The following is a 20,972-nucleotide window of genomic DNA, read 5'->3' on the forward strand; positions in this document are numbered from 1 at the left end:
CTTCCAATTCTGATAGTAATAAAACAGTCCCACTCTCAGACTGAAAGCAACTTAAAATGGTTTTAAATATTTTTTTTAAAAATAGAAAATTTGTTAATAAGCTAGCATGAAAGTAAAGACTGATTACTCAGAAGCCAAAAACTAGTAAGAGATAAGTAGAATGCTGAAACCAAGCTTTGTCTTAGCTAAACCAGATGAATTTGAGTTTTAGTTGTCATGGTCTCATGAGGCATAGAAGAAACAAAGGCCAGGTTCCTGCCAAGACGAGAAATTTCATAAGAGACTCCACACATAAAGCCAGGATCCCCCAGAAGGCCTCTTCAGCCTTTTTCCAGAAGACTACAAGAGAAAGTTACCTATAAGCAGCCTTAAAGTAGGATGGAGGGGGAAATACCTCCTCTGAGACTTTTTTTAACCAAAGGCAACAATCTCCTCTACCTGGGTTGTCTGAAAAAACTCAAGCACATAATTTACCTTAAAGTGGTTTCAGGTTGGTGGTGCTCTCACATAGCTGGCAAAGGTAAACCAGGTCACGTTTAGAGAAATCTAAATGCTTTAGGCTGAATGTCTGCATCCCTGCAAAATTCATGTTTAAACCTAATCCTCAGTGTGATGGTATCTGGAGATAAGGCCTCTGGGTGGTAATTAGGTCCTAAGAGTGGGGCCCTTGTGAATGAGAATAGAGCTTTCGTAAAGAAGACCTCAGAGAACAACCTCAGCCCTTCTACCATGTGAAACAAAGTGAGATGATGCCCTTCTATGAATCAGAAAATGGGCCCTCACCAGACACTGAATCTGCCAGCACCTTGATCTTGGGTTTCCAGGCTGCAGAACTATAAGGAATAGGTGTTTTATTTATATAATGGTATCTTACTTTATGGTATTTTGTCAACCCAAGTTGACTGGAACACCAACTTAACCCATATCCCAAACATTTCTACAGAAAAACTTCCAAGAAATGTGAACTCTTAGTCAAATCACAAATCATACAAAGAGACAAGACATCTTGTACAAGAATTAACAGGAAAAAAAAAAAAACCCAAAAATGAATAAAAAAAAAATCTCAGATAACAGAATCAAATACATAGAGACTTTAAAACTGGAATTGATTATAGCCATGGATTATAAATAAGTACGTTTAATATGATAAACGAAAATATAAATAACAAAGTTCTGCAAAAATTGAATGGCAGGTTTAAAAAAACTTAGACTTAAAAAAAATTTTTTTAATCCATAATAATAAGAATTTAAGATTCACTGACAGGTTTAACGGCAGATTAGACATGCTGAAGAGAATCGGCAAATTGGAAGATAAAACTGAACTAGTTTGTTCATATAAAAGAATCACAGAGGATAGAGTGAGAAGATCTAATACATGTCTGATTGAAATTCTAAGATGAGAAAAGAAGCAGATAATACTTTCAGCAGGATTAAAAAAAAAAATTTACACCTAGACATAAGATAATGAAAATGCAGAGCATTGAAAACAAAGAAGTAACCTTAAAACCATCAAGAGAGAAATGACCAATTACCTCCAATGGAACAAAAATGAGGCAGGCATGTGACTTTGCAACTGCAAAAAAAGAAAATCAGAAGAAGAATATCTTTGATATTATGGTCAGAGAAAATGACTGTCAGTCTCAAATCATTTAACCAGTGGAAATGTCTTTCAAAAATGAAGATTAAATAAAGGCATTTTCAGGTAAACAAAAACTGACTTTGCCATTACAGAGCCTCACTGACTGAAGCTGTGTGGGTTCTCCGTCAAGAAGGAAAATGATCTTAGATGGATAGTTAAGGATGCAGGAAGGAAATGGTGGCTATATTAAGTGGTAAATATTAATAAATACATATAAACAACTATTAATTGATGTCATTTTTCTTTCTCACCTTGTAAACTCAATCATCTATTCAATAACATATAGGTTGAAGTGCCTATTGTGTGGCAAACACTGTGCTGGGTACTAGGAAAACAGCAGTGGTGTTCTTATTGCACATTTCTAGATGACCCCCCGAAACACAGGCTACCTTGACCATTTTCCAGTGCCTTGAAGAAGGAAGAGAGCAATGCGTGTGTATAACCTTAAACCTGCTGGGTTTTCAGAATAGATCAAGCTTAGCTTTTCTTTTTTAAAGCTGAAGTTGGATAGCTGGACTTTTCTCTGAGTTATAAATGACACCATTGAATCAACACAAATTTGAATAACCAGGTAGATAACACCTGTTGCTTCCATTTCCAACAAATCTATCAGAGAATAACAGCGCTCCCTTTACTGAAAGAAAGTCAGAACGATGGGTGTGGAGTTTCCTCAGCAAGAATGTAGGCATGGCAGCTCTACCTTTTGGAATAAAAGAGAAACAATTAAGGGGAAGGAGCTTTCTAAAGGAACACCTAAGAAAAGGCGCATGAGAAGGAGACCTCAAAATGCAGAAGGAAACAGCCTATTAACAGGCTTAATCTTTGATCTGAAATGGAGAGTTAATCAATCAATAATAATAGCTAAGATTAATTGATGCTAAATATGCACCAGGCACAGTTCTAAGCACTTTACATGCTTAAGGATTATACGTGTACCTTGACTGATATAAGGACTAAATGAATTAATACATGTAAATTGCTTAGGACAATACCTAGTGCATATAAATACTATATATTTTTTGCTATTACTATTGTTTTAATTGGTATTTAATCTTCACAGCAATCCCATTTTACAGAATATAAGGTTGGCTTCCCTAGAAGCAGATCCTGAGACAGGGATTTAGATCCACAGGATTTATTGAGACCTCTACAGGAGGAACCTATAAAGAGAGCAGTGAAAGGGATAGGGGACAGAAAAGAGCTGAGCAAGAATAACTCCAAGGAAATCTTAGCCTTGGTCTGATTCATAGACAGCAGGCTCTAGAGTCTAGAGCATAAACCTCACTTTAGAGAAGGGTGCTAACTTTTTGTTCCCTCTATCGGGATGGGCAGAAATGTAACTTCCCCAGGTATGGCAGCTAGCTCCCTCTAGCGCAAACTCCACCGAGAGGAGGGCAGCTATAATCCTTAGGAGCCAGTCTCACAGCAGCTGGGAGATGTTTATTTAGTAAAGAGCCTCTGAATAGGGCCTCTATATAGCACCCACCACAGCTGGTAAATAGCAGAGCCAGTATAGTCTCTCCCTATACTGCCTCTTGTGAAGACAAAAGGAAAATGGTAAATGGAGACATATGTGACTGACAAAGGGTTAGTACTAAATACTTAGTATTTAAAGAGCTCTTACAATGAATGAAACAGCCCAACAGGAAAAAGAAAGGCAACAACCTGATAAAAAGGCAAAAGACTGGGACCAACACTTTACAATGGAAATTCAAAAAACCACAGTGAGCCCACAAATGAACTTCAGCTTCACCAGTGTTTCGATAAATGTAAATTAAAACAATGGGACATCTTTTTTGCCTATTATATTGAAGATTTTAAAGGATAATACTGTTGGTGAGAGTATGTGCAATTACTCCTTTCATGTGCTGCTGTTGGGGCTGGAAATTGGTATTACCATTGTGGAGGGAGATTCTGTAATACATATAAAAAAACCTCTGTACATCTTGACCAAATAATTCCATTTTTAGGACTTTATATAAACGATTGGACAAGTGCACAAAATAAGTGAGCCAGATGTTCATTACATTCACCACACAATCATTTTTAATATGGAAACATTAGACACAACTTACGTGTCCAGAGGATTGGTGAAAACAGTTCTTATTAATCCCTATAATGAAATATCATGTAGCCATTAAAAATTATGGCTGGTTGGCATAGAAAGATATTCTCAATGTACTGGATTGAGTTCTTTAAAGAGCATGTTATGGACTTCTCTGGCGGTGTAGTAGTAAAGAATCCCCCTGCCAATGTAGGGGACACAGGTTCCATTCCTGGTTCTGGAAGATTCCACATGCCATGGAGCAACTAAGCCCATACTCACAACTACTGGAGCCTGCAAGCTCCAAGGTCTGCAAGTCACAACTACTGAGCCCATGCGTTGCAACTATTGAAGCCCACGTACCTAGAGCCTGTGCTCCATAACAAAAAAAAAGCCAATGAAACGAGAAGCCCACGCCTCTGCAAAGCAAGGAAGATCCAGTTCAGACAAAAATAAATAAATAAATAAAAATTTTTTAAAAAGCCTGTAATAAAACTATATGTTCTAACATTTTATAATATGTTCATTACTTTGTAGTTACTTTTGTAATAAAATAACTGGTCATATTGTGGATAATAGATAAATGAGCAAACTACTGAAATAATAAGACTCTTTGCGACCCCATGGACTGCAGCCTACCAGGCTCCTCCGTCCATGGGATTTTCCAGGCAAGAGTACTGGAGTGGGGTGCCATTGCCTTCTCCGAATGCACAAATAAAGAAATAAAAATGGCCAATAAGCATATGAAAAATGTCCAACCACACAAGTTATCAAAGTACTTCAAATTAAAACAGCACTGAAACTACTTTTTTGACAAAGATTTTTTAATTGTTACTACTTAGTGTTGCCGAGTATATACATCAACATATCACTCCCAGGTTGTTGATGAGAATATATGCCTTTTGAAACTAATTTAGTATATATGCTGCTGCTGCTAAGTCGCTTCAGTCGTGTCCGACTCTGTGCAACCCCATAGACGTCAGCCCACCAGGCTCCCCCGGTCCCTGGGATTCTCCAGGCAAGAACACTGGAGTGGGTTGCCATTTCCTTCTCCAGTGCATGAAAGGGAAAAGTGAAAGTGAAGTCGCTCAGTTGTGTCCGACTCTTAGCGATCCCATGGACTGCAGCCTACCAGGCTCCTCCATCCATGGGATTCTCCAGGCAAGAGTACTGGAGTGGGGTGCCATTGCCTTCTCTGTTAGTATATATATTAAGAGCATTAACATATTTATACTCTGTCCTAATACTTTCTCACCTAAGAATTATTTCAAGAAGAAATAATTTAAAATACAAGCAAGAAATGTTTACTGTTATGTTATTTTAAAACTTTGAAAAACTGGATACAACATAAATGTCTGTCATTAGGGAAATGATTAATTAGGGAAATTAATTATAGAGTGGATATAACTATTTTTAAAAAGGTATTTATTTCAAAGTTTTTAATAACACAGGGAAATATTCTTGGTGTTAAGTGAAAAAAAGCATGTTGCAAAACTGTTTGTATATTATGACCCCAACTATATAAAACATGTGGCTCAGACTGTAAATGATCTTCCTGCAATGCAGGAGACCTGGATTCGATTCCTGGGTCAGGAAGATCCCTTGGAGAATGAAATGGCAACCCACTCCAGTATTCTTGCCTGGGAAATCCCATGGATAGAGGCGCTTGGAGGACTGCAGTCCATGGAGTTGCAAGGAGTCTAACACGACTGAGCTACTAACACTTGAAGAAAGAATTTGAAAGAGCATTCTGACTCTACATTTTTTTGCTACTTTCACATTTTTTTATTAAAGAAAAGCAGAAAAACAGAAAGGAATATTTTTAAGTTTAAAAACGAAGAAAAATCACTATGGATTTGTATATCCCCTCCATAAGGGCACATCTCTGTCATTTCCTTCTGGTGCCTTTGTATAAAAATTACTTAGATATGAAATGGGATTAATAGCTTAGGAGTGAGGGGATCACAGAGTTTAGGAGTCTGGCGGGGGTGAGAGAATGCATCCTAAGCTAGGATGACCAACCATTTCTGGACTGAGGGGGCCGCAGGATGCCAAACTCTTTCTCTTAAATCCAGGACAGGATTGGTAAAGGCAGGTGAGCTTGGCAATCTTTAGGGCTTGTGGAAGAAAGAAGGTAAGTGTAAGAAGCCTATCTGAGAAAGAGAAGCAAGTGGTTCAGGGCTTTAATCAGGAAACAATTGTGGTCTTTTACAGAGTTAACTCCTGGGGTTCTCTAAAGTTTCGATAGATGGTTAGTATTGTAGCACAATAGCAGTTCTGGAGTCTGCCTGTTAGCAAAACAGTCAAGCGCTCTTACTTCACATGGCATCATGTGTGAATGAAGTTGCACAATGAAACTTACTTACTACCCTATTATTCTGAAGGTCACTTAGGAGGGTGGATTGCATAGAAAGGAAGCGAGACCCTTATGACTCCCCTAGTGTCTGATTTCTAAGAGTCTATTTGTCTCTGGGATAGTATGAGTACTCAGAAGTTCTCCTCTGAAGATAATACCCATGGTTTATAATGCTATTATCAGTTTTAATTATGGGATTGCAAATGTGCCCAGAGGTTCCCTTTGAGGAGGGAATCATGCAAATCTAAATTGTATTCACTTAGAATTCCTTCTACCTTTAATAATATCTAGACTCCACCTCAGACAGGTGTCACTGACACTTTCCAAACCGTCATTCCATTTTGCCGAGTAGGACCTCGGTAGGACCTGGAACTCAGAGTCACAAAGGACTCAGTTAACTTTTAGAGATGCCCTACTTTCCAGTTAGCTCAAATTCCTCCCAAGAAGTCGGATGTAGTCATCCTACAGATACTTTTCAGCTAGCTTGCTGGGGGGTTGTGCAGAAAAGAGCACATCTTTTAAGAATATTGAATTTAAGAATATTGAGCAACAACTCCACATTAGTGTCTATAAATTCCCTTCATTTCTTCTATTCACAGCTGATTATGACTGCCCACCTGCTGTCCAGTAGTTTCATTGTGCAACTTCTTTCACACATGACACCATGTGAAGTAAGAGCACTTGATTAATTGCTTTGCCAACCGGCAGCCTCCAGGTCTGCTTCTAGGCTGTAATACTGACCATCAGGCTTTAAGACAGTCATGAGTTCTCAGAGTCCGTCAAACCTGTTTAGATGGCTTAGAGATATCTCCACTCTGTCATGCAAGGTATAAAGGCTAACTTTTAAGTCCAACTTTCTCAGTTAAATTTCGATATGTGTATGTCCTTCCACTAGGGGCGAGGAGGAAGGGGAAAGAAGACTGGACAGTCATTGAGCACCTCCCCATGCGTCGGACACTGAGCAAGCCATTCTCTATATTTACCTCATTTAATCCCCACGAATATCCTTTATCCTCATATTGTGAATGAGAAAACCAAGGTTCAGATCATTTAGAAAAGTTGGTCAAGGTCCTCAATTAACAAGGAGTGAGCTAAGAGTCTGATTTTTCTTTTTTTAACATGTGTGCTCTGTCCCCTCTTATCAAACAGCCGAATGGGTCTGTCTCCTTCCTTCCTTCCCCTCCTCCTCCTCACACCCCTCCTTTCTTCCACCAGTATTTCATAATTGTGATAAATGTCATTAAAGAGATACACATGATAGGGACAGAGTAAAGGGATAAAGTAGGTGATTACATAGTTAATCCCACTAGGAGATAGTAAGCAGAAAAATTATGGGAGACCCTGTAGGTTAAGGATTACTCAAGAGAGGCACGCACAACCAAGCAGGCTTGCTAAACAACAAAACGATGCAGCAGAGGCACAAGACATGCCCCCAAACAATAAAATGATGGTGGCATGAGATGCACATCCTGCCCAGTGAGCTCACTAAGTTAATGATCCCTAGGACATGCCCTCTGAACACATAAAAAACAACTTGTGAACCTAGCTTGACCATGAAGAGACAAGAAAACTCTCCTGCTCAACCTGGAGGAGGAGCTGATAATGGAAGCATGATGTCTACTCAAGAAAGACAAAGTTTTTCTCCCCCTCCCTACTTTTCCTTTGATTATGAAAAAGACTGCTTCTAAGCCTCACAAGCATCCAATTCTAATAGATCACTTCCTATTGATCACTTTGCCTCTCGCTGAGTTTTATTCACACTGAGACATAAAGGACTATGGTACCAGAGCTCTTGGGAGCCACTGAAACACTACCCAAATGGTTTCACACAGAGTGCTCTGAAGGCTTATATCACATGAATCAGAACTACTACAGGACATGAGGGAAGATTCTGGAGGGAGAGGAATACTAAGAGACCAGTAAGAAATATGCAGGTAGAAAAAAACTACTGTATAGCACAGGGAGCACTGCTCCATATTCTGTAATAATCTAAATGGGAAAAGAATTCGAATGTATATGTATAACTGAATCTCTTTGCTGTACACCTGAAACTAACACACATTGTTAATCAACTATGCTCCAGTACAGAATAAAAATTATTTTAAAAAAGAAAGAAGCAGGTGGAAAGAAGAAAGTTAGGACAGACACTTTTTAAGTAGAGTGAACAGCATGAAGGGAAGCCCCCAAGGTGGAAAGGAGGGGGGCTGTTGGAGGAGCAGAAGGAAGTGCAGAGGGTGTGAGGGCAGAGTGGAGCTCAGCAGTCCGCGAGGCAGACCGGGGCCAAGGAAAGTGAATGCTTGTTGCTGGGGGAGAGGATCCTGTCCTTCACTGAGTCATTTCACTCTGACCTGAAGCACTAAGGAAGAGGAGTATTTTCAGTCTTCACCAAGAGCACACTTTTTACCTTTGGAGTAGTGTTTCTTAACGAAGGCCCTATCGGCACTGGATGTGACTGATCTATGTACAAGACTGCTTTGTCCCTTTCTTTCAGACTGGTCTCCAGGTAATAAATGCCAGCAGCAACTTCTTCCCCCCTAGTCCAGACACTGGACTTCCCCCCTAGTCCATGACCCAAAATACCCCACACATTTCTGAAACCTCCTAAGTGGTTCTGCCTCCCACTGAGAAAATTTGCTCTAGTTTGGGCTGCAGGAATCATTGCCACCAACTTCATGACTTCTTTATCCTTTCCTCTCTCAACATCCAAACTCCTCTTCGGCTACATGTCCTTCCTACAGACATTCTAATGGTGCTGATGTTTGTCTCTATGACATATTGGGAGTGTTTTTTAAAAATTATTTATTTATTTGGCTCTGCCAGGTCTTAGTTGCAGCATGTGGTATCTTTAGTTGTGGCATGCAGAACTCTTAGTTCCCTGACCAAGGATGGAACCCAGGCCCCCTGCATTGCAAGTATGGAATCTTAGCCACTGAATCACAAGGGAAGTCTCCTGTGGGCATTTTAATTCCATGCAGTAACTGTGGAGTCTGCTATACATCAAGGTTGGGAGTACAGATAGGTTAGTGACAGAGACAGATGTGAAACAATATCTGACCGTACAGTGGGAAAGCACAACTAAGAAAGCTTACACAAAGGACAGAGGAGGCAGAGGAAGAAGTGATGACCTCTCCTGGCCCATGAGGCCAGGGAGGAAGGACATTTTACAGGTGGAGGAGGCAGCAGCACATTTTATGGAGACATAATATACCCAGTGAGCTTGGCAGCTGTAAAGAGCTTGGCATTGTTGAAGCATGAATTTCAAGTCAAGGTGTGGCAGGAAGACCAGTTGGAGAGAGAGGCAGCCACAGTTCACCAAGGGCCTCATATGCCATGATTAGGAGCTGAGAGAACATGCAAAATAAACTCCTAAATGTGTTATACTTGCAAATTTTCAATCATCCTGAAATGACAACATCTGAATGAGATGTTTACGTTTCTAGGGACTTCCCTGCCAGTCCAGTAGTTAAGACTCCACACTTCCGATGTAGGGAATACAGGTTCAATCCCCAGTCAGGGAAATAAGATTCCACATGCCATACATCATGACCAAAAAATAATAAAAAATAAAATACAGTTTCCAGAAAATCTGTTTATTCATCACTCACCAAACATTTTTTTTTTTAATTTTTCTAAAGAGCTATCTAGATAAGGTCATGGCAGTGTGACGCAGTTTCCCTCTGACTCTATAACCTCATTTATGAAGTTGAGGGTGCCTTGGTAGATTTAAAAGTTTCTTTTCATGAATTTTTTAAACAGCTTTATTGAGGTGTAGCTGGCAAATAATAAACAGCACACACTGAGTGCACAGTTTGTTAAGTTTGATGTTTACATGATATACATATACATTTATGAAACTATCAACACAGTCATCATATTCATCCATAAAGATTTCCTCATGCTCCTTGGAAATCCCTCCCCCAACCTCCATCTCAAACTCAGGCAACCAGTAATACGTTTTCTGTCACTTTAGATTAGTTTGCTTTCTGTAGAATTTTATATAAATATGTGCTTTTTTTTTTTTCTTTTTTTGGTCTGGTGCTGGTGCTCAGATGCTCAGTCATGTCAGACTCTTTGCAACCCCATGGACGGTAGCCTACCAGGCTCCTCTGTCCACGGGGATTCTCTAGGCAAGAATACTGGAATGGGTTGCCATGCCCTCCTCTAGGGGATCTTCCCAACCCAGGGATTGAACCCGAGTCTTTTACATCTCCTGCATTGGCAGGCGGATTCTTTACTACTAATGTCACCTGTGAAGCCCTGCTTCTTTCAAATAGAATAATTATTTTGAGATTCATCCATGTGATTTCATGTATCAGTAGTTATCATTTTTTTTTTTTAAACTTTCCACTTTGAGCTATGCCCTCCTACAGTATTTACTGTATCTCCACAAATTTGCTCCATGGGATAACAAATTTGCTTCACATTAGGAGGTGCTTTGGGGATAATAATCCCCCCTGGAACTTTGAGATACTGCTTGAGGAAGAAATGATGAGACATAGATCCTAGTTTTCTAAGAATTCTCCCAAATATAAGAGTACTGTAATAAACAAAATAATGGTACCAAAATATGTCCACATCCTTGTCCCTAGAACCTTGAAAATACTACTTTACATGTCAAAAGGGATTTTATAAATGTGATTAAGATAGGGCTTTTGAGGTGAGAAGACTATTTTGGGTTATCTGAGTGGAGTCCTTTTGTAATCATGGGGGTCCTTGTAAGGGAAGAGGGAGGCAGGAGGGACAGAGTCAAAAAGAGACAGAAGATGCTTTGATGTTGGCTTTGAAGATGGAGGAAGCGGTCACAGGCCAAGGAATGTAGATAGCCTTAAGAAGCTAGGAAAGGCAAGGGAATGGATTCCCCCCTAGAGCTTGTAGAAGGAATACAGCCTGCTGACCTTGATTTTAGCCCAGGGAAACCTATTTTTGGACTTCTGTCCTCTAGAATCAAAAGATAAGAAATTTTTGTTGCTCTATGCCACTACATTTGTGAAAATTTGTTATAGCAGCGATAGGAAGCTGATACAAATACCAATACTGTTTTTAAAAACGCTGAGTCTCTCTGTAACAACCTAGATAGGTGGGAAAGGGTAGGAGGTAGGAAGGAGGTTCAAGAGGGAGGAGACTGTATACCTATGGCTAATTCATGTTAAAAAACATTTTTTTAAAATGCTGAATATGACCACTTCTCTTTTCTCTTCCATTTTGTGACACGTGGTCTAATAGGAGTGGAAGCAGGTTGGATTTGGAACCAGACTGACATATCACAGCTGCTCCTCTGAGCTCATTTCCTCATCCTAAAGGAGGGAAATGCAGTATTTATCTTTGGGGAGCATGGAAAGAATTAATGAGATGATATACACAAATGATATTTCACATGCTAGTAAGGTTATTCTCAAAATCCTTCAAGCTAGGCTTCAACAACATGTGAACCGAGACCCTCCAGATGTTTAAGTTGAGTTTTGAAGAGGCAGAGGAACCAGAGATCAAACTGCCAACAACTGTTGGATCATAGAAAAAGCAAGAGAATTCCAGAAAAATATCTACTTATGCTTCATTGACTAAACTAAAGCATTTGTGTGGATCACAACAAATTGTGGAAAATTCTTCAGGAAATGGGAATACCAGACCACCTTACCTGTCTTGTGAGAATTTGTATGTGGGTCAAGCAGCTACATTTAGAACCGGACATAGAACAACTAACTGGTTCAAAATTGGGAAAGAAGTATGACAAGGCTGTATATTGTCACCCTGCTTATTTAACTTACATACAGAGTATACTATGGGAAATTCTCGGCTGGATGAATCACAAGCTAGAATCAAGATAGCCAGGAGATATATCAATAACCTCAGATACACAGATGATACCACCCTAATAGCAGAAAGTGAAGAGTAACTAAAGCGCCCCTTGATGAAAGTGAAAGAGGAGAGCAATAAAGCTGGCTTAAAACTCAACATTCAAAAAACTAAGATCATGGCATCTAGTCCCATTATTTCATGGCAAATAGAGGGGAAAAAGTGGAAACAGTGACAGATTTTATTTTGGGGGGCTCCAAAATCACAGCGGATGATGACTGCAGCCATGAAATTAAAAGATGCTTGCTTCTTGGAAGGAAAGCTATGACCAACCTAGACAGCATATTAAAAAGCAGAGACATCACTTTGCAACAAAGGTCCATCTAGTCAAAGCTATGGTTTTTCCAGCAGTCATGTATGGTTGTGAGAGCTGTACCATAAAGAAGCCTGAGCACTGAAGAATTGATGCTTTCAAGTTATGGTGCTGGAGAAGACTCCTGAGAGTCCCTTGGACTGCAAGGAGATCAAACCAGTCAGTCCTGAAGGCAATCAACCCTGAATATTCATTGGAGGAACTGATGCTAAAGCTGAAGTTCCAGTACTTCAGCCACCTGCTATGAAGAGCCGACTCATTGGAAAAGACCCTGAAGCTGGAAACGATTAAAGGCAAAAGAAGGGAGCAGCAGAGGATATGGCTAAGTAGCATCACCAACTTAATGGACATGAATTTGAGAAAATCTTGGAAGACAGTGAAGGACAGGGAAGGCTGGCATGCTGCATCCATGGGGTCACAAAGAGACATGACTTAGCAACTGAACAACAGCAACATACACAAAGGGCCCATCACACAGTATACCCTCAATAAATAATCATTTTCTTTACTTCCCACCTAACTTGATTGAAGAAACTAAATTCTCTTGCTAATGACCTGCTGTGAATTTTGGCTAAACTGCTTCTTCTCCTTCAACCTATTCCATGAGGTTAAAGGAAGATACCAGTTAAATCTCCAAGAGTGTTTATGAAGTCTCTTAGAGTTTGTAATGTGGCTAGATACTCTTGATTAAAAAGTATTATTTAGATGCAAAGGGCTGTTATCTTTTGAGCGGGTAATTATTTCCTGTCCTAAATTGTTTAGCAGTATACTAAAGTTCCATCTCTGAGATAATGATGTTGCTTAAGAGGGTGACAAGATACATCTCCTGAGTGTTGTGAGTCTTAATTAACATTTATTAAGCCTACAGAAGAGGCTTCACTGGTGGCCCAAATGTAAAAAATCTGCCATCAAATGCAGGAGACCCGGGTTCCATCCCTGGATCAGGACCTGGAGAAGGGAATGACTACCTACTCCAAGCCCTCATGCAGCACAGCCAAAAATAAATATTTTTTTAAAAATAGAAAGCTTTGTGCTTTTAATCAGTATAAGAAAAGGGTAAGGGAAATAGTGCTATTATTTTTCTACAAGGGTTTAGTTTTTAACAGATTTAAATTTCAAATCCTTATCTCTTAGATAACGCAATACAGATTGGTTTAAAAAGCTAAAATTTTGAAGTACTGAAAGAGATATTTTATGTAACAGTAGACAATATTTTTCAGCTAGCATTTATCAGACATTATGTGCTACACACTGTTCTGAACTCTATGCATGCCTGAAAGCTAAACTAAGCACAATCCAGCCCCAATGTGCTACAGTGAGTTATCTGGATGGATTTCCAGGTATATAACTGGTTCATCAGGATGAGTGCGAGGGTGGAGGAGGATTTATACAGCTAAGGACTTTGTTCCATAGTAATGGCTACCTTTCTTCTGGACATACTACATGACAGACACTGGACAAAGCAAACACATTATCTTATTTTATTCTTACATTAATCCTTTGAGGTAGAGTTATCATCACCATTTTACAAAGTAGGAAAATAAGACTCAGAGAAGTCAATTGTCCAAAATTGTGAGTCTAGAGAGTGGCAGAACTAAGATTCAAACTCAAATCCTGCTGTCCCCAGAAGTGTCTGTGTGAGGTATAGACACCTATCCTAAGTACTCAGAAATGTTATAAGACTACAAGTATGTTTAAACCACAGAACAACAGGCTCCAGACAGAGTGATCACTTTTTATCTGTTTAGATAATAAAGTTTTCCTCGTTTTCAATGCCAGGTATATTTCCTTTTCTGTGAATTCATGTCCTTTTCTCTTTGGGGTCATTTCCTTATTGATTCAAATGATCTTTATTATAAAATATGTGGAAATATAAGAAAGCATAACCAAGGAGTCGTGATGAATTCCTCCTTCACCTTCAACTACCTTCACAAGCACAGTGCTGGGTTCTGTTGATTTTCCTTCCAAATATGTCTTATGTCTTGAAAACATCCATTTCTTTCATCTTCACTTTCATCACCCACGCTAGGTCCTTTCAGCTTTCCCAACACGTAGTTTTTTTGCATCTTCTAGTCTTTGTGTACATTTCCCCTGTGCCCAGAACACTCTGCCCAGAGCTCTCTGCATGGCTGCTTTTGCATCCTTCAGGCTCCAGTTTGAAAAGTATATTTTCAGAGAGCTCTTCCCTGACTATCTTATCTCAGGAAAGTTTTCCTTTCTTACATTCTTTTCCTATCTTTCATAGTACTTATCACTATTTATAACACAAAATATACTAAATCTTTTGCATGCAATTAACAAATTAATATTTGTAAAGTGCTTAGAACAGTATAAGGCACATAAGTACTATGTAAGTGATGATTAAAAAAAACTCCCACAATCCTCACAACCCTACTTGTGCTATTAATGTCACCTTTTTACAGAGGACAAACTGAGGAACAGAGAAGTTAAGCAACTTGTCCAAAGCTGCACAGCTAATAAGTAACAGAGTCTAGCTACAAGCTCTGTCTGGGACCAAAATCTACACATCTAACCATTTTCTACATTTCCTTTTCAGTCCAGGACCTAGCATAGTTCATTGCACCTACTAGGTACTTTCAATAAATATCTGTTTAATAAATGAAGAGCTTCCCTGGTGGCTCAGATGGTAAAGAATCTGCCTGCAATGTGGGTGACCTGGGTTCAGTTGGGAAGATCCCCTGGAGAAGGAATGAAGGAACTTCTCTATTAAGAAAATAAAATTTACCTGTAATCCTACCACATAGAGATTTTGGTATTCATACTTAAGATTTTTTTTTTAATGTAAGGTTATACTTTTTATCAAAATCATAACTTTCAGAAATTATTTTGAGGAGCATAGATCAAGCATCAGTGTATAATGTATTTGACATTTTATTCTTTAAAACATTTATAATTTCAAGTGAATTTTCTTCCTTTAGAAAGTAGGTGGAAGGTGTGGAAAAGACGGCTAAGTCTTTAAACAAAAGATAAAGAATTTTCTTAAAATATTCTGTCCCTTCTTTATCTCTAGGTAGAGGTTGCCAAACTACAGCTAGAAAGTCTAGGAAAAGCATGAGATATTTTTAAAAATATTACACTTCTTTAAATCAAGTATGTTTTAGAATTTGTCATGAGAATTATCTTTAGAAAATCAACTGACAAGAGTTTTATAAATATTCCCAAAGCACAGCAGAGGTCCATAGTTTACAAATCAACAGTTTATGATGATTACATGGCTATGTCAATGGGAAAAGTAGATAAAAAGACAGCGCTCACCCACAACAGGCAAGAAAAACAAGCAAAGGCTACTGGTAAACACCATGAGGAAGCTTCTGCAGATGCTGATTTGCTCAGTTTCAAAGGATTTTTTTTTGTTCTTTTAAAATAGTTTCAGGATAAATAACTTGTAGCAGCTGGTCATCAAATTCACATACACTCATGGAAGGCCCACATCACTGAGACTGACTATGAATAATACATCAGCTCTCAAGGGAGGATTGGGTTGGTCTGTTGCTCCTTCGCAGTGTTCTCCTTCTGACATTCGACAATAGCAAGATGAAGCCAGACCGCCATGTGGAATGGTGTGTGGTTACGGCCACAGACACTGCATTCATGAGCACTCCACATTTCTGAGATAGAGTTAGCGGATACGGACAACCAGAGCATAATCAAATGCAGTCATGGCAGTGGGAGCCTTGTATCACATTACCTTTGAAAATGTTTTAATCTAGAAACACCATACATTGGATACAAAATCCATGACTTCCTGACCTATCCCAGGCATAGCCTGGGATATACTACGCCGAGATATCTCCTATTTGCTTTGGGTAAATAGGAATCTTAAGCTAGGAATAGAGAAAATTTGAAAATTAAAACAGAGTCAAACTAAATATTTTTGAATGCTTTTAAAAGACAACGAAAAATGACGAGCTTAGGTCACATCAGAGCCTCCTTATGTAGTCTTCAAAGCTGATTTCTTACAGTCAAAGGGACCCAGAAGCAGCAGACACGGCATGATTTTGAAGCTCAGACTTTGTTCTATTATTCAATTGCAGCCAACTTTCAACTATTGAGGAAAGAAGAAAGATGATTTAGAATAACAGGATTGCTCATCTGTATTGCAAGATCCTTTAAGCAGCTCACTGCTTGATGTCCAGAGATCCTAGGATGGAGGTGAGTTTCTATTGCTACTGCTGTCATCTTATCGCTTCATGTTGACTGCAACATGTGTTGTTTGAAGACTTAGAGAGTATTGATTTATGGGTTCAACATATCATTGGATCTTGTACTTAAAGCTCCTAACTGTAATCTAGGCACATTCTTAACAACACACATATAGAGAAGTAAGAAGATTTTGGATTATTGCATCATTGCCTCCAACACTCAACTCCTATTTTCATTCCAGTCAGTAGGGTCGATCTTGGAAGAGTAGGGTTCAGGATCTGAGTGGTAAATTCCTTAGCGGAAGGAGGCAGAGAAGTGTTGGTGGCAAGAATGCCTGTTTATCCACTGCCTCTGGGCCAGATACACCCTGATAGAGGCTAACAGAGGTCTAAACACAGAGGGTAATGGGGACGAGGTTAAGAGACTGACACAGCCACACGGCCCCACAGTTTTTCTTTGAAGATGAAAACAGTCCTCTAATATATAACGTTGTGTGTAACATCTGTATTACCACTAAATGGGCCTGGTAAATAGAACAAACATCACCTACCAGCCAGAAACAACGATTCCCCGACCATCTTTGGACTCCATCACTAAGGTGTCTTGGTTTTTCCATCTATAGACATTCTTAGTTGATTCCATCAGATTAACAATCATCCCAGCCATGGCTATCTTCTTCTCTTAAACTAGAGATATTAGTGAGGTCAGGCCAGTACTTAGGCACCAAATTCAGACTTCATAATAAAGTAAACCACACAGGGAATAGATGTCAGCATGGTGAGCACTTTGCTGTTCATCCCTGTTAGGGGATGATTGAGCTGTTTCCTCAGGGCCGGGTCACTGTGAGGTGCTGGCTGCGTTTGCTCCAAGTGTTCACTCGGAGGGTGATTTGTGAGCTATTGCTGAGCACATAATGGTTAGGATAGCTGCAAAAGCAGCTATGGCCCCACACAGGTTCGCCTGAACTCAGTAAATCAAACTGGGTTCTAGAGAAATGTTCTGTTGTGTTCTGATCAGAACCTCTTGGATACGCCTTGGGATTTCAAGACAGAGCTGAATACTGACATGGGAAGATGGTCCACTTCCTCCCAGCTACCTGTAAGGGGCACTTTTCAATTCTAAGGATGTAGCTTGTCCTTTGGCAGAAAAAAAATCCTTTTAAAATCTTGCAAGCAGACACAAAAATAATGCTAATAATAATAGAAGCTGTTTTCCTGTGTGTAATGGGAGAGTTTCTCAGGCTTCTAGCTTCTCTTGGTGGTTGCTCTTCTTTCTTTTCCTTAAGAGTCATAGCAAAAAATAAATTTTATCAGTTTAAGCAAAATGATATTTTAGAAATTAGGATCTGGCTAACAAAGGGTCTTTTCCAGCAAGAAGGGCTTGGATCTCAGCAATGAGCACTTCAAGATAGAAAGAAGGCATGAGGATGAGTTTGGGGGCCACAGTTTGGGTCATGAAAAGTCCTGCAAATCTTAGAATTCATCTTTCTTTTCTCTGTAGGCATTTAAAGGTGCTCTCCCTCTCAAAAATTAGGCAACTTTTAAAAATTAAAATCTTTTGACATATTACAAGGTATAATTTTAAGGTATATAATATATTAATTTGATACATTTACATACTGTAATATGATTACCATTGTAGTGATAACTAGACCTCTATCATGTTACATAATTATCATTTATTTAGTGGTTGGAATAATTAAGTTCTAGCCTCTTAGAAAGTTTGATAATTATAATATTGTTGTCTGTATTCCTTATACTTTACTTTAGATCTCTAGGGCTTACTTATGGCTTGTTGCAAGTTTGTACCCTTAAACAACATATGTCTTACCCCTCCATCCACCACCCGCTGCTAATCACCATTCTACTCTTCGTTTGTATGAATTTGGCCTTTTTAGATTCCACATATAAGTTATATCATTCAGTACTTGCCTTTTTCTGTCTGACTTATTTCGCTTAGCACAATGTGCTCAAGGTCCATTAATGCTGTGGTAAATGGCAGGATGTCATTCTTTCTTATGGAGAAGGAAATGGCAACCCACTCCGGTATTCTTGCCTAGAGAATCCTGTGGACAGAGGAGCCTGGTGGGCTGCTGTCCATAGGGTCACATAGAGTCGGACATGACTGAAGCGACTTAGCATGCATGCATGTGTTGGAGAAGGAAATGGCAACCTACTCCAGTATTCTTGCCTGGAGAATCCCAGGCACGGAGGAGCCTGGTGGGCTGCTGTCTATGGGGTTGCACAGAGTTGGACACCACTGAAGTGACTTAGCAGCAGCAGCAGCATTCTTTCTTATTATATACACGTATATATGGCAGGGTGTCATTCTTTCTTATTATATACATATGTGTGTGTGTATATATATATATATATATATATATATATATATATATATATATATATGACATCTTCCATACATGAACCCTTATTTTCATAGCCGCACTATTCACAGTAATCAAGGCACAGAAACAATCCAAATGTCCACTGACAGATAAATGGATAAAGAAGATATGGTGTAAATGCTCAGGGCTGGGGCCATGGGATGACCCAGAGGGATGGGATGGGGAGGGAAGTGGGAGGGGGGTTCAGGATGGGGAACACATGTAAACCCATGGCTGATTCATGTCAATGTATGGCAAAAACCACTACAATATTGTAAAGTAATTAGTCCCCAACTAAAATAAATAAATTTATTTTTAAAAAAAGAAGATATGGTGTGTATATATAGTGGAATACTACTCAGCCATAAAAGAAATAATGCTATTTGCAGCAACATGGTTGGCCCTAGAGATGATCATACTAAGTGAAGTAAGTCAGAAAGAGAAAGACAAATATCATATGATATCACTTATATGTGGAATCTAAAATATGACACAAATTAACTTATTTATGAAACAGAAACAGACTCACCAACATAGAGAACAGACTTGTGGTTGCCAAGGGGAGTTGGGGAAGGGAAGGATGAGCAGTCTGAGATTGGCATATGCAAACTATTATACATATAATGGATAAACTTTGTTGTTGTTGTTCAGTCACTAAGTCGTGTCTGACTCTGCGACACCATGGACTGTAGCCTGCCAGGCTCCTCTGTCCATAGGATTTCCCAGCAAGAATACTGGAGTGGGTTGTTATTTTCTTCTCTGGGGGATCTTCCTGACCCAGGGATCAAACCTGTGTCTTGTGCCTTGGCAGGCAGATTCTTTACCACTGAGTTATCAGGGTAACTTAGACAAAGCTTTATTTAAAATTAGCCTCCAACTAAAATAAATTAATTAATTTTAAAAAAAGAAAACAAACAAAAAATAAAACTAGTACACAACTCTAAAGAAAAAATTAAAAAAAAATATTTTGTAATGGTTTTCACCATCAAACAATAAATTCATTTACAGGTAGATTTTTTTAAAGTAGTTTTGAGACTCCTATAGAGGTCATGTCTCATATATGCCATCTCTTCCTTTATCATGCCAATATGCCACAGATAAAAAGTAGCTAGTTTTCTGTACTGGGCATTCTTCAGCACTCCAACACTGAGACTGGGTCTGTTTTTCATTTTTAAACTACCCATATTGATTGCTCACTCTGTGCCAAACACTATCTCAGAACTTTATATACCTTATCTCACGTTCATCTAGCAATCCTGTGAACTAGGTATTATTATTCTTCTTTTTCAGAAGAGGAAACTAAAACTCAGAAAAGTGAAGTAACTTGCCTGATGGCATAGAGCTAATGAGTAGAGAAGCCAGAATTCAAATCCTGGTCTCCCAACCCCTACTTTCCCTCCGTGCTTTTGACCTTCCTGGGAAGCATTTCCCTTGTTCTTCAAGTTCAGTTGCAGTAGCCTATAATTCTGTTCATACACCTCACTTTACAGTAAATGTTAGGCTGCTAAAGTAATGCTGCAGTGATGATGATGGTTCTTTTTCTTTCTTTCTATTTCTCTCTTTAAACAAAATACATTTATTTGAGTTCTCTAACATTGACACCGACCTATAAATTCAAATTTTTGTACAATGTTTTATAGATACCTTTACCATATTTTAGTTTTAGTCCTTTTTTTTCCCCCTCAGAGAATTTAGCTCACTTTTTTTGGTCAAACATATTCCTTTAGCTTTTTAGGTTATATAATAAAGCACAAGTTATAGACTCATAAAAATTTAGCTGGGGGAGAAGATCTCAGAGATCTGCTTCTCCACCCCTGTCATTATATGGGCAAGGGAGGCTGGCCAGTGGTTGTGGTCTCTTGGTTGACTCAGAGCCTCAGTTACTCCAGCTAAAACTGGAGGCAATTTGACTACTTCTATAAAGTTGTCCCAAAAGTTTATAAATCAAGAAGAGATATTTAAATGGATGCTTTCAATTTTATTTAAAAGAATACAGTGAAAGTGTTAGTCACTCAGTCGTGTCTGACTCTTCGTGACCACATGGACTGTAGCCCGCCAGGCTCCTCTGTCCATGGAATTCACCAGGCAAGAACACTGGAGTAGGGGCTTCCCTGATGGTCCAGTGGTTAAGAATCCACCTTGCAATGCAAAGGACATTGGTTTGATACTGGGTCTGGGAAGATTCCACATGCCACGTGGCACCTAAGCCCATGCGCCACC

At 39.1% G+C, this 20,972-nt stretch overlaps 2 protein-coding genes across 14 annotated transcripts in view; one reads left to right on the top strand and one right to left on the bottom strand.

Annotated features, from left to right (window-relative positions):
• GPSM2 (G protein signaling modulator 2) overlaps nucleotides 1-20,972 on the bottom strand; it is an 82,983-nt gene that overhangs the window by 58,515 nt on the left and 3,496 nt on the right. For 2 of the 5 annotated variants that reach the window (XM_081487202.1, XM_081487203.1), the window contains exons 1-2: nucleotides 16,920-17,213; nucleotides 16,187-16,271 (exon numbers count right to left, since the gene is read on the bottom strand). The exons of 1 other annotated variant lie outside the window; for it this stretch is intronic. The gene's annotated coding sequence lies outside the window, so the exon portion shown is untranslated. Of the gene's footprint in view, nucleotides 1-16,186; nucleotides 16,272-16,919; nucleotides 17,214-20,972 lie in introns of those variants that run through there. 2 more of the 5 variants (XM_081487207.1, XM_081487198.1) reach the window with 1 other exon arrangement.
• Nucleotides 17,328-20,972, top strand: part of AKNAD1 (AKNA domain containing 1) — a 48,003-nt gene continuing 44,358 nt past the window's right edge. For all 9 annotated transcript variants that reach the window (XM_081487188.1, XM_081487189.1, XM_081487187.1 and 6 more), the window contains exon 1: nucleotides 17,328-17,467. The gene's annotated coding sequence lies outside the window, so the exon portion shown is untranslated. The remainder of the gene's footprint in view (nucleotides 17,468-20,972) is intronic.

Source organism: Giraffa tippelskirchi, chromosome 5 (assembly GCF_054371585.1).
Source record: "Giraffa tippelskirchi isolate mGirTip1 chromosome 5, T2T-mGirTip1v1.2.pri, whole genome shotgun sequence".
Classification (NCBI taxonomy): Eukaryota; Metazoa; Chordata; class Mammalia; order Artiodactyla; family Giraffidae; genus Giraffa; species Giraffa tippelskirchi.